The sequence below is a fragment of the Bombus pyrosoma genome, linkage group LG3 (assembly GCF_014825855.1).
Source record: "Bombus pyrosoma isolate SC7728 linkage group LG3, ASM1482585v1, whole genome shotgun sequence".
NCBI classification, from domain to species: Eukaryota; Metazoa; Arthropoda; class Insecta; order Hymenoptera; family Apidae; genus Bombus; species Bombus pyrosoma.
In genome coordinates this window covers 12072415-12086593 of record NC_057772.1, presented here as the reverse complement: position 1 = coordinate 12086593, position 14179 = coordinate 12072415, and the positions used below count along the sequence as shown (strand labels likewise).

Below are 14179 nucleotides of genomic sequence, written 5' to 3'. Positions count from 1 at the left end.
GTTGCAATAATTTTTTGTGTGACCATATTGTTGGCATCGCATTCATTGTGGTATATCTTTTTTGTATCGCGGTGGTTCCACTGTTACTAACGTGTTTAGTATTTTTTTAATTTCATATATTTCTTTATTATTGTTTCTGGGTTCCAGTTCAATTAGGAATAGTGGTAGTGGTTGTTTCGTGTCATATCTAGTTATGTTGTTTATTGATCTTATTTGATGACCAATTTTTGCTAGTTCGTCGGTTAGTTTTTTTGTATTGCTTTTAGGGTGCAAGCCTCTTATAACTATCTTGTAGCTCCTTTCCGTTTTTGAGCTGATACGTGTGGTACACAGCATTTTTCTCTTTTAACGCTTTTGTCACCTTTCTATAGATTTCAGGCGTGTTAGTTTGGATCTTTACTTGATCTAGTTTGCTTTGTTTCATTATATAATTGTCTTTCCCGACTATATTATTTGGTAGTTCGATAAGCGGGTCTATTATTTGGGCCTCGACAAATATTGGTGGCGGTTTTGTAATGTGGCTTGAATTAGTTGTAACTTTGCTTGTCGGGTCAGCACCTATTATTTCAGTTAGCGAGCTGAAGGAATTTCTTAGTGGTAATTCTTGCAGCCATCGCTGCTTTTCTGTATCTAGATTTTCTGCGGCACTTGTGCCTGTTGTCGTTTTACGTTTCTTCTTGCTTGTCTTTGCTATTTTCCATGCCTCGCCTTGGTAATATCTATCGTTTTCTTGGTTTTGCTCCTCCTGTCTCGACTGCTCGTCCGTTTCTTCTATAGCCATGTCGTTTATGTTGTTGTTGCATTGTTGTTGATGTTTTAGACTTGGTGAGTCTACTGACCTGCTAATATAGTGCATTTCGCCTTTTGTTGTAATTTTTATAGTTGGTATCTGCTGCATTTTTAAAGCTTCACCTCTCTATCACTATTAACTTAGTTTCACTTCGAACACAAAAATAAAAGACGAAACATAATAAAATAGCCTTAATAATATTCCTTAAAAGCTGAAGCGAGAGGGATTCGAACTCGTGACGCCTCGCCTTGTGTTGCGGACCTCGACGAGCGTATCTACCTGCCTCGCCAACGTACTCTACTATGTAAGATGCTTTTGTTATAGATGTTTTTATTGAAATCGAAACAGGATTTTCAGCATATTAGCGAAAATAAATTCCTCCAGCTATGATTACTATAAATTAAAATTTATGTTATACGTCTGTAGTACCAGCGTTAACATTTAACCAGGTTTTTCACTTTTCTTCATTTTCTCTATCTTTACTGAAAAAAAAAGCTGTAACCATGTCTATTTTTACATAGATCTACAGCCGACCTATATTTGTATATGTACGTACATCGACGTAAGCAAAAGAATACAATCGATGTAACCGCAGGATCGACACGGTGCGCAATTACCGTGGAATCCGGAAATTTTAATTAAATCGACACAGAAATCGTTGGTGAAACGAATATTCTAACCAACTCGGTAAAAGTAATTTTCTCTCGATAGCAGATAGACGGTACATTTCTGTGAGTGAAAATCATCGTTAACATTTAACGTGTATTATGACATGTAATGTGTAATTAAGTGCTTGAAGATTTCTTTTAATAAAATAAAATATAATAGGTATAAATGAAAGAAGCACAAAAATTGTTAACATGTTTTTGTTTAACTGAAAATATATTACGATTGATCGCGAATAATTTGTTATACGTGGTGATGTGGTAACGAGAAAAATTTTAAATAAACTGTCCTCGATGACAAGCCTTATCAATAACAGCTCTCGTGAAAACCGATGTTTTTTATCTCTGTACAAATTTCTGTTCATATGGCGCTGAATTTGTTACAACCCACGTACTTTTTATTTTTACTTCTAATTGTTACAGGAGCTCGTAAAGATAAAAATAGCACGTTTCAACAGGAAAAAGAAACTGATAAGTCTTCCTTCATATATATTATAGGAAGACTTATCAGTATTATATATATATCTTTTTTCATTAAAATCCTTTTCCTTCCATCGAACTTTTCGCTGGTGAAATAACGTTTGAACTTTAACGACTTACAACTTCTAAGGAACAAACCTTTTACAATAGCCTCGCGATTGATTCCTTGAAAGAAAGTACATGAAATTGATACACTGGAGCACGGAAGGGTTGAAGGTTACTCTCTGTCTACATATAAATTAAAAAAATTAACTTTTCGCATGTCTTCCTGTCCTCAGTCCCATTTTTAATTAAAAATGAAGTTAAAAATGAATTGAAATTATAAAGGAGCAGTTTTAAAGTCGAGTATATTGACAACCAATCTTGTACATGAACACGCAAAGAAAAACTCAAATCCGAACAAAGTTTATAATTAACAATACAAATATAGACTGATTAGAAATAGATAACGACGATAGATAATTGAAAATCATTTATGCGCTAGAATTATTCACGTCGCACGCTCCCACGTTTTTATTTTTTTTATTTGGTAGACTATTTACAATCAATTCTCATTGAGAATTATAAGTAAATTCACGCTCCCACGTGAAGCTCAATTAATAGCTCAATTAGTATAGATCATCCTTCTAACGTTTTTTCTCCTTTTTTTCTTTTTTCTTTTATTATTTAATTTGTACTTTACAATTTGTCCAGCTGGACATTTGGTAAATTGCTTCTAACGTTTCGTAAAAATTCCATCCGGTTATCAAGTTGATACGGTTCGTTCGCTCGGCGTTTTATTTGCTTCGTTTGTTTAATGTTTAACGAAACAATGAAAGAGAAAAAAAATAAGGGAAGAAAGTATGAATCTGAATAAAAGTATCGATAATTGCGATTGTTAAAACAAAGCCAACAGGGTGGAAATGGATTACGTAAGAAATAAACTAGTTCAATTAATATAGCTCGTTGATTAAATTTACTTTTATTGAATTGGCATAGGAATATTTAAGCGCGTATCAAACGTATTCGACCTGGTAACCTTTTGGCCGATTTCGTGACGTTGCTCCTCCAATAACAAATGACCGAAAGTTATCAAATCAGAAAGGCAAATTGCCAGGTAATAAGAAAACTCCACTTATCTCTGTGAACGTCGATACATAATCTTTTTTGAGGAGAAATAAAATCCACCACCTGACGATTGAATTTCCATATACAGTGGTTCACCAGAGTATTCGAACACCTGCCACAGAATTATTTTATGGATACGTTACGTGCATTACACGAAAGTTTTTTAGATTTCCTCGCCACTGTAATGAGTACGAAACACAACTATAATGGAAATTTACCGAATGTCCAGCCGCAAAAATTGTAAAGTACAAATTAAATAATAATAATAAAAAAAAAAAAATTATAATGGTAAAATTTGAAACCAGTCCGAAAGAGTACAGAAGTTACAAGACGTTTATTGCAAACAGACCTTTGGAATACTATAGCCTTTAGCAAAAACAAGAATAACATTTGCATGATTTTAACCAAAAAGTAATCGCTAATAACTCTGGCAGTTGAATGCAACTTTAAAATAAAGAAAAAAGAAAAAACAAATCTTCGCAAGGTGTGTGCTCCTAATAAATATCTTGTACATATACATTGCCAGATTCGTTCAGAGTTTTGCCAATGTAATGAAGCTAACCGTTATGGTGCTAATTTTTTTTCTTTTTTTTTATTATTTAATTTGTACTTTACAATTTGTCCAGCTGGACATTTGGTAAATTTTCCTAACTTAATTACTAAATAACATTTGGATGGCTACCCACAGCAGGATACCATCTTCAAGTTTGATTATTATGGTGCTAATGAAATTTCAAAATGTTTTGTATAATATATGCATAAAAGGTTCCTAGTTTCTAGAAGTATTCGGATAGTCACTGGTGTAGATACATACGTTCACATGTCATATCTTATCATCCAGTTTCTATATTTACTACATCTTTATTTTCGTCAATATTAAAAAGTCAATATTTACTGTATTGACTTTTCATGGTACGAAATACATATAAATGACATTTCATCTGTTATTCATGTATTCGTATCAGTTGAGTATGTTTAATCGCTACACTCTTGCCTTTTGTTGTTATATTAATTAGCTTATTAACGGCTTATTAACTTGTCACTTTTATCGCTAATATTGCCTGTTAATTAACGTGAAAACATGTGAGTTATATTTATTGATTAATCGTTTCGTTTTTCATTTTTACACCAGTTAGCCTTTCTGAGAAATTTCTTTTTATTTATTTATTTTGTATTTTACAATTTGTCCAGCTGGACATCTTTCTGAGAATGCAGCAATCATTTGTCGTCTCCATGAGGACAATTTCAGACTCATTATGGGAATATTAATGATGGTCAATGTTTCCCATGTTTGCTTTAATAACAATCAAAATTAATCCAGCAGAAGCTCGATTATCAGAATACCAATTGTGGAATACCAATTAACGGAAAAGGGAATGGACCTCGTGAAAAAATATATTTATCTTCCTTTATTTTGTACGAATAATCGAATAATTAAATTCTTACTGTAGTAATAATATTTAGGAATCGTTATCGATTGGTTTATTATGAAAACGTGAGCGAGTGAAATTTTTGTATTTAAAATTTCATATCCGTGTTCGTTATGTTACGAAGATTCTCGGTTACACATCAAATAATCGCTCTTGTACATCGTTCAATAAACAAGCTGCAATTTCGTCGAAATCAGATATGAAACGGGTCCGACGAAAAAATGTTGTGCTATTTCATTTACGAAGCTTTTTAAGTGAGTATGCAGTATCCCACTAGTATAATAATTTCTATCCTTTTACCGCGAAACCGTAGAATCACGGATAACAAATTTTCGTTTCGTTTCGCGTGAATCAAAAAATTTTTCTACAGAAAAGCGCGCGAGTAAAATCAACTTTTCCTCCACCCTTTACGTCGATATAGCGTATCGTTAAACAAATACCCACAGCTCAATCGGAAATATCTATCTTTATAACGTATATATTAAATATCTTTTTCATTTTTTCAAACAGGAGTGCAATATTATTTGTTACTAGAAGCAAATAAGCAGAAGAAAGCAATTTATAACATCAACATTAAATATCGTGTTTATCTTCATCATATCAAAATTAATCTTTTTTTTTTTATTTCTCCGTAAGCTCAGTTATTATGTGTTATTTAAAAAATAAAAAACAAATAAATTAAACGGATTTGTAATATCAATAAAAATATCTTTTTCGTGTTTATAATATAAAAATAAAATAAATAGAAAATCATTCGCTATTAAAAAGAAACTAGCAAAAAGTAACAAACTTTTTCCATTTGTATTTCCATAATAATCACGATATTTCTTTTTCTGTCTCAATTTACTCATAAACTATCCGATTTTTCGCTCACCATTGTGTCCGAAATAAAGACATACTCTCAGTTCCATTGTGTCCTTTCATCGGAGTATCGAATCCGCGTGACGTTTACAGTTTTCACTCATCGTCTCTGTTGAGAATAAAAAAAAAGAGGATATTAACAGAAAAGCCATCATCCATTGTATACACATTTATTCGTTTCTGTTTCACGATTATCGGAACATTGTTAGACAATTTCGAACGAATCATCCTCATCGTTATTTACATTATTCTTCAAATTTAAATTTCCTTTAATAAATCTGCGTAATTTTCGTGAATAACAATTTTTTTACCTCCATTCTTTTCAAGCATATGAAAGTTATGGTTCATTTTTCAAAAAAATTTTTTTTTTTTGGACTTTTTCCCAGACTCGTTTAATGGAGTTATGAATAAAAAACGACAGGTTAAATTGCGTAATAGCCTTTTGGAGGGTGAAGTTACCGCGAAATATAGGTCGAATTTGTTTCATGAATAAACTCCTATTGAGATTTATTCGGATCATCGCGCGTCTTCGTTTCCTTTATCTCCTCGCCCTGTCACCGTGTACATTTCATCCTGTTCGATTCAGCTCTGATCGATTGGCGGGATTTTATTTCAGGCAAGTGAATCGATTCGTGACTTTCCTTCTCGTTCATTTCGAAATACGACGTCATAAGGAGGAGGAAAATCGAAAAGAAAGAAAGACGCATGATCTGCGAATAAAATTTTCCATCAGAAGATTTTTCCTATCAGCCGACGTGTCTTTCATGTAGATATTAAAGTAAGGGATAACTTGTGAATAAAAGGGGGAAACCGTGGGATTAATGGATTGGAACTGGAGGATGTTTTTTTCAATTATCGTTACATCGTCGAGGAAATAAAAGTATCCCTGAAATTGGTGGGTTCGTTTGATACGAGCTGTTTTGGAAGAAATTTTGTACTCGGTGTAAATGGTGTAAATTGTTCAATTAATAAGAAAAAGGACGAAGAAGAGATAGAATCGACTGATTTTCTTTGAGTCTATAGCCTACGGTATTTCTAGAAAAATAAAAGTCGAGAAGAAGAAACTTGATACGAGCAGAAATTCTAATTCCTGGATCGTCGAGCGTCACAAGCTCCTCTTAGCAAGCGAAAGTTCAAAAGCTGAAAGCTGGAATCTTGCTTAAATTCATTGTTGTCGATGGAGCGGATAAAACTATTATTATATAATCGTGGAGGAAGCTTTTGAAAGTTCTAGTGCTTGAAGGTTTGAAGTCGTATCTGCTGTGTATTAACGCGATAAACTTTCTTAACTAAAGTTGTGAGTAAAGTTAAGGAAATTCTGAAAATTGTACGTGAAAAGGTCCCAATCATTTTTATCGCTCAAGTAATACCACGTCAATGGTGAAATACGAGTTTTGACATAACGAGATCGTAAAAGTCAAAGTAATTAAACTTTAGATTTCGAGACAAGGAGAGAATTGATAGAAATATACGCATATAATTGTACTCTCCAAAATCTTGGTTAGAGCTGTTAACAAGAAATTTTTAATACAAAATTTTAGTATGTCTTTTTATATATCAAAATAAAAATTTATATTTATATTGGAATATTGTGTAATTACTACAGATAAGTTGGATTGGACAATCAAATACACAAGGTATTTGAGTTATATAAAATGATATAATCCATTATGTAAATTATGTAACTCCAATGAATTTAAAACAGAATGCAATGTAGAAATACAGCCTACAAAGTCTAAGACACGATCTGTTGGTGCCGCTACTCGATGCCTTTAATTTACGACCTCGTTATATCGTGGATCGTATTAATTATACGAGCAACGATAAAGAAGTCTCGTTTGAATTTTTTTCCCTTATATCTCTAGTTAATGCTTCATTGCAACCGGTAGAAAATTAAAATCTGTATTTTTGATAAGTTTACATACAAAATTATTACCATCTAGTTCTTTTAATTCTACTAGTCCTGTGTTGGTTATTAAAAAGTGACGTCAATCATTTTTCAATCATTTTTCATATTAAAGTAAGGATTTCATACAGGATTAGGAAACAGATTAAAAAATTTTAAAAATCTATCGAACTAAAGAGAATTACTATTGATACTTATAGATATTATTGAGATATTAGATATAGATATTTATACATATATATATAAAGAGAGATTAGATATATAGATATTAATTTGGAATTAATAGAAAAATTAACAGGAGTATAGAATTGCAATTGGAAAATGAAACAAATGTTTGCTCTATTTACCAAATGTCCAGCTGGACAAATTGTAAAGTACAAATTAAATAATAAAAAAAAAATGTTTGGTCAGTAGCATATATAGTTTTATGTTTCTTTCGTAACAAGTAAATCCAACATCTGCTTTCTCAGACAATGATAATATTGTTTTTTTTTATTATTATTATTTAATTTGTAATTTACAATTTGTCCAGTTGGACATTCGGTAAATATAACACGATAATAAAGTGAAGAAAAATAGGTGGAGACGAGCTTACGCATCCTGCGAGGAAGATTATGTTTCAGCGCATCTCTCAAAGTGGAAACAGTTAATCTTCACAGATATTACAATATCCAATTAATAAAAAGAATCGTAAAAATTAAGTCTCTCCCAAGTCCTCTCGACTCACCACGTGTGATAACGATATTTTATCAACTTTCCTATCCTTCTTACTTTTACACCCCATTCGTTACTTCTCTTGCATGAGATCTTCTTCGCGCGATGTACGATGAAACAAAAATGAGAAAACTCAGGAAATAAAGGACACGGTCGAGTTTTGAAATTAATCCTCGCTGTCCCGCGAGATGAATTAGAGAGAGAGGGAGATCGATCGGTCTCAAGTTTCGATACATACACCGTCGGATGGACTATTATATATTGCACGTCAGCTACCATGCATTGGCGTTGTTAATAGATTTTAATTAATGTCGTTTCTCGGCCAGGTGCACACTGGTCGAATCGCTTAATTATAATATCTTCTCTCACCACCGTCACTACGGCTGACTGCGTAAATAATAGAAGGAGTCTTTGACAGGAAAAAGACTAAGCCACGATACCTCATACCACCACGAATTATTCACCTTATCCGATATAATTTGGTCTCTGTAAATATTCGACGAACGATATATCGCGAGAATATTGTCAAAATATTCCAACGTAAAATTAGTAAACCTCTTTAGGTCGATATTTCTGGATGGAGAAATAAAGATGCAAAAATTGATCTTACTAAATAATCAAGTAGCAATATTTAAAGCTTCGTGATAAAAGAAAAGAGGATGACCGTTAACTCATAAATACATGTCTTATGTATGTGATGATCGAAGATTTTTTTTTTATTTATTATTAATTTACGATCAATTCTCGCATTGAGAATTTTCACTAATTTTCTCTAGCGTGGCGCGGTGACATGGTTAATTATAATCGAAGATGAGACCATCATACTAGTTAGGAATTAAATAGGAAATAAATATTGATATGCATTTTCATGCAGATATAATGAAAGCCATATTTTCATAATTCTTTGTATGAAAGTTACACTCGAGATTAATCACTTGCCATAATATTAAGAAATAAACAAAGTACATAAAAGTTGAGGTTCTTGTGTTCTGGACTGTGTAAAGAACCTATGTGCATTCCTCAACACGTACATATTTTCTTTCTCTTTTATTATTTAATTTGTACTTTACAATTTGTCCAGCTAAACATTTGGTAAATTACACGTATATATGTAGATACTTTTAGGTTATGTACGACGTATGCTATCGACTTGAATGTGGTAGGAACTAAGCCAACCATGCGTTATGTCAAAAGTGTTTGATGAAAATTATGAAAAATATTTCATAATAATTCATATTAAATATATGTATATTATATTATTATATTATATATATATACCTAACTCGCAATTAAAACGTGACAATTTTTCGTAATGATTTTCCTAGTACTTATGAACAGCAGTGTATATATATTCTCCATAAACTAAATGGTGTGTTAATGGAACTCGTCTCACAGCTTTTATGCGGCTTCGTTGGAAAATCTGGGGACCAGAAACATTGTATCGACGTGGTAGGCCTGATCGAACTTCCCGATATTCGTCGAGCTGTGCGACGAAACGCGATCAGACTACTCTTGAAAACTATCAAACGATTATGAGCAAGGGGGAAAACGACGATTACGCCTAAGGAAAGACCTAAACAATCGTTAAACTATTATCGTTATGGCTGTTCGGTAACAACCACCAATGGGGTATCTCTCTACGGGCTATATTTTCACTTTTAATGGGGCGAAAGACTTTCCAACTAGATACGCGCGCGAATTGCCGCATTGAGAGTTTTACATTTTACGCGAATCGGTGCCCACGCTCGATTCCGCTCGTTTCCGTTCGATGAGGGAGGCTCTCGAGCAATGACGCGTAACGAGCTATCATAAACGTTTAGAATTTTCTCGAAACAAATCGACCTTCCAGCTTCTGCGTTCCGTTTTTCCCCGCTTGCTCGTATGACTGTGCACTTACGAAAATTGATTTTCTTCTATGTGTGAAAAGAGTAGAAGAAATATTTGCATTTATAGCCTTTTACGGAACGACTCATGATTTTTTTTCTCTGACAAGCTATTTTTATCGGAAAACGTTTCAGACATTTTTGACATAACGCGTGGTTGCTATGTCAAATATAAAACGGATATTGATAAGTGTGCGAAATTTTTGTTCGATTTTTTGAAAGCACAGAAAAGTAAAAAATGGTTCATCTATATGAGGAGGGTCTTTTTTAAACACTTTTTTTTGATAATTGAAAATTGCATTTAATTTAAAGATAAAAATTTGTTCATCGGTGAATTAGGTGGTACGATAATTCTAAAATAGTAGAATTAAAAATTATCTCAATTTGGACTTTCAAACTCTCCTTCTCCATTTCTCTCCTACTTTTTTGCATTTTATAGATCATAAATTAGAGGGGAATGTTTTTCATAGGTACTTAAATATTTCAAGCAAATGAAATAATAACTTTAACGATAGGAGATAGAAGACTATATTTACTAGCAAACGGTAAAGACAAATGGGACAAATAGCAAAGAATTGAAGCATATGGCGTGATCGTAAAAGTGGGTTATTTGTGGCGTGATTTGCAGTCGTGAAGAAGTAGCCTCGGCTAGCCAAGATCTCCTACCCTCGCTATAATTGTCCAAGTGTCAAAATCATTTTTACTTTTGTTCCGCTTGGCACGTTTTCCGTTTCAAAACCTTTCCGATGTATATCTCTAGGTTACAACCTTACTCGTATCAAAATTGTAAAATCAATCAATGATACTCGAAATTTATTAAGGTATAAATTAACTAAAAACAGCAGGAACAACGTACGAACGAACATAATAAATTTTCAAAAATTCCACCACATTACTTCGTCTTATGATCTCACAAAGGTACGAAAGTTATTGCTGTCATAATTCATAGTAAGGAAACACGATCAAGATTTTTATTTCTCGCTAGCGGATACCACTATTCGCTCGTCTATTCTTGTAATTCCTTCAACCCCTTCGAATGCTCGTTATTGCTCGTTTGCAACGACGCACTTGGACATCATTAGTGAGTTAGAAAAAGCGTAAAGGCCAGTCGAGTTTCTTTTTCTCTGTCCAAGTGTCTTTCCATCGTTATATTGCAATATATTTACCAAATGTTCAGCTGGACAAATTGTAAAGTACAAATTAAATAATTAAAAAAATATATATATATTTCAATATTATATTATAGTGTCTAATTTTCTAAGATACTTGCTAACTCATTTACGTATAAACCACATCAAAATTCACCAATCAAAGTGGATCAAATATTTTTTGAAACTCTACTTCCTCTAAAAGTTTCATCAAAATTAGTGATGAACGCTTGCGCGTATCTTTCCATTCCATTTCTATATAAAAATTGAACAAACCGGTTCTTAAAAGTTACTTGCATCAAAAATCAATTACCTTGTTATATTTTCTTTCCGATTGACATTAAAAAAAAATAGCAGAATCTCCAACAAAAATGTTATCGGTCATCTTCCACGAGCAGGTTTTTCGAACTTCAGAATTTATTTTTACGAGAAATCGATTGCTTGTGTTTCTTTCAACCGAACTGGACAGGTATTTCTTTTCCTTTTTTTTTTTTGTCCAGGACAAAGGGACAAACGTTTTTAACAGAAACGAATGCCAACTACAGACGCGCTCTGCGGTTTCCAATCGAAATGTCTTTCGATACTGTTAAAGCTGTGGCGTTTCGATGATGCAACCTTGAGGCACGCGCGCCATTGAACGCGAAACGATTGCAATTTGACACGTTCGTCCTTGGAGGGATGCAAATCAGAATTTCGTCCATCGTCCCTGTCCCTTGTCCGCTCGATAAATCCTGAAGATTATTTTTCTCCGCCTCCCCTAAGTGAATTTTTCAAGGTCCGCCTCCGTTCGAGCCAGACACCTCAAGGCCACACGAATCACACAACCTGCTCGCATAGTCGGTGACTCGGTAATTCGCACGAACGCGTTCTTTGATCTAGATTAGACAGCGATACAGATGGTGGTAAAATTAGGTATATTAGATGGCGATTAAGGGGTGAGATGCAAAGATACTTGTAGGTGCGAGGAAATATTTCGATAATAATCCCGAAGATATCAGATTTTCTCAACCTCTATCTTGAGTTTTTTTACGTCTCTTTTTTTAATTATTTTATATTACATATGTATATTGTATTGGTTGTGATGGATTATAAGTTAGAAACAAGGTTTATATGTATCCATGAACATATGCAGAGTATGGCTGGAGAAAGATAATAAAATATATCGTTTTAATTATTTTTTAAATAAGTTCGTGTATAGGACTTCTAAAAAAAATTAGTCGAAAGTTTTGTAAATGTCTTTTTTTGTTTTTTGTCAAAATTGTTAGATAGACAAACTCAAAAATGGTATCCCGCTGGGGGTAGCCATCCACATGTTAGTTAGCAATAAAGTTAAAAAAATTTACCGAATGTCCAGCTGGACAAATTGTAAAGTACAAATTAAATAAAAAAAAAATTGTTAGATCTCAAACAGTGCGGTGAAAGTGTTTTCAAGAGTTGACTACAAGAGTTATCTCTTAGCGAAATCTCGGTCTCCTGCAAAAGTATCCAGTTACTCCTCAATTAAATTCTACACCGTTGCTAGTCGACGTTGTTACGAAGTAGATTGAAGAGGATTTTTGTCACTAACGAGAAAGCTTAGCTTGATTACGAGCTTTAGCACTTCCTAGCTCATTAACAACATTATTCCAATAAAACGTACAAAGAAGATCTATTTTCTGTTATCGATATGAATAACATAAGAAAGATATTTTTCTTTTTTCCATATTAATACAATTTCCAATATCTGTAACAATTTATTAGTTTCTAGGAGCAACGTAATATCCTCAACATTCTTAGCATGTTTTACGTAGACGTTTTAATGGTAGCATAATTCAATAAATAAATCGAAGAGCTGAGTTCCAATAGAAATGCATTCTTTTAAATGCTGCCAATTACGTCATTAATTGCGAAAAGTAAATGGCAAAAAACACTACAAAAGTGGATTTATTGGCAATTTACTTTGCAATTGCTCTGAAAGCAAAAATAAATTAATCTAACGCTTCTAACTTTTTCACCTTTTTCAACTTCTTAATTACGTAAGCGAGGGGGAAATATATAAATATATAAAAATATACGACTGTTTAAAGCGCTGTTTTCCCTGTTAATTACACTTTCACTTCGATTTACTCGTCAGGCCGACAGATATACCTACATAGAAAGATCTTCGCATGGAAGTTAGGAAAGTTATCTCGGTTAATTTTCTCCGGTTAAAGTTTCGCTGCCTCAGGGGGCGATCAAACTTCTCCTTGGGGATACCATCGACATCCTTTCATCTCACCAAATCCTTTGGATTAATCTTATTTCTTACGCTAAATATTTGCGGAATATGCTACTACATGAAATTTCTACATTAGAATTATTAACCTACATTACGAATGAGTATAACCATCAACATCAATAACTTCCGACGATCCATTGTATTTTACGATAAGATGTTCAAAATAAACTTCTTTTTATACAGGTTAACATGTTTGCTACGGATTCGATTTTTATTTCCTATAGTGCTGTATGCTAATTAAAAAATGTTATACGATACCTCTCTTTGTATTATGAATCTAATATATATATATAATTTTGATTTATATATATATATAGATCAAAATTATAGTGATTTTTATTTAGATGTAGATGTATGTAGGTTTATGTAGATTTAGATGGATGTACTTATTTACAGTGATTTAAACAGAGGACTATGACTATTTAATTAGAACTTGATGTAGTAATGTGGTACAACTAAAGACAACTAAATCTTTTTTCTTTTTTATTTAATTTGTACTTTACAATTTGTCCAGCTGAACATTTGATACATTTTTTTAACTTAATTGCTAAATAACAGGTAGATAGTTACCTCCAGCGGGATACCATTTTCGAGTTTGATTATTTTATTTCTTTAGTGAAGTCAGTGGGGTGTTTTCTTTTTAGTCTTCTTTCTATGAGAGTTTTGCTCGCTTCAGCAACCACCTGGTTTGAATAATTTTTTTTTTTTATTTGGAAGAATTTTACGATCAATTCTCATCCAAGACAAGTCAAATACCTAGGACTCCACATAGATACACAACTCACATGGAAACAGCATATCAAATCAATAACAGACAAAATACAGACAACAAGGAGACAAATGCACTGGCTAACAAGTCGAAAATCCAAACTAAGCATAGAAAATAAACTTAAAATATATAAAACAATTATAAAACCAATCTGGACATACGGAATACC

At 32.9% G+C, this 14179-nt stretch overlaps 1 protein-coding gene across 7 annotated transcripts in view; it reads right to left on the bottom strand.

Moving 5' to 3' along the window:
• Positions 1–14179, bottom strand: part of LOC122565903 (beta-3 adrenergic receptor-like) — an 89915-nt gene that overhangs the window by 37341 nt on the left and 38395 nt on the right. For 5 of the 7 annotated variants that reach the window (XM_043722418.1, XM_043722410.1, XM_043722413.1 and 2 more), the window contains one exon: positions 5347–5442. The exons of 1 other annotated variant lie outside the window; for it this stretch is intronic. The gene's annotated coding sequence lies outside the window, so the exon portion shown is untranslated. Of the gene's footprint in view, positions 1–5346; positions 5443–11297; positions 11315–14179 lie in introns of those variants that run through there. One more of the 7 variants, XM_043722416.1, reaches the window with a different exon arrangement.